Below are 567 nucleotides of genomic sequence, written 5' to 3' on the forward strand. Positions count from 1 at the left end.
ATTTTTGACGAAGTTACTCTAACCTGAAGTTAAAAGATCATTATGTGATGTCTTTTTTGATCAGAATTTTCGAAGTGCTCTTGCCATTTTCTGAAAAATAGTGGTTACCGCCGACATTAGCGTAACCCAATGTGCACCACGAGAATTTTGGGTTAGCGCGAAAAAAGAAGACTTGAAGTTGGCGCTAACGCAAAGCTCTCGCTTATAGACGCACATTCTCGAACTCGCTTAGCGCGAACTTCAAGTCTTCTCTCGTCCGAAACCGCGACTCGTCCGAAAAATAAACGTTTCTTCATTGCCTCGCGGTCCAATTTATGTGATTTTGAGCAAATTGAAGACGATGTGCAAGTGTAAGTCTTGGCATCTGTGCACGAGAGCAAGAAAGAAGACCCACCTCTCTTAAGCGACGACGAATCGTTTGTCCGCTGACATGATGTAAAGTAGGAACTTCACGTCGAACATACCTTGCAGTAATCGTTCGTCTTCTCAAAACGTGGCGAACAATTTCTCGATCTTGTCGAACTGTTGTTATACGATGACGGCCATTTCCTTGACGTCTCGTGTATT

Source organism: Trachymyrmex cornetzi, unplaced genomic scaffold (genome assembly GCF_001594075.2).
Source record: "Trachymyrmex cornetzi isolate Tcor2-1 unplaced genomic scaffold, Tcor1.1 scaffold326, whole genome shotgun sequence".
Taxonomy (NCBI): domain Eukaryota; kingdom Metazoa; phylum Arthropoda; class Insecta; order Hymenoptera; family Formicidae; genus Trachymyrmex; species Trachymyrmex cornetzi.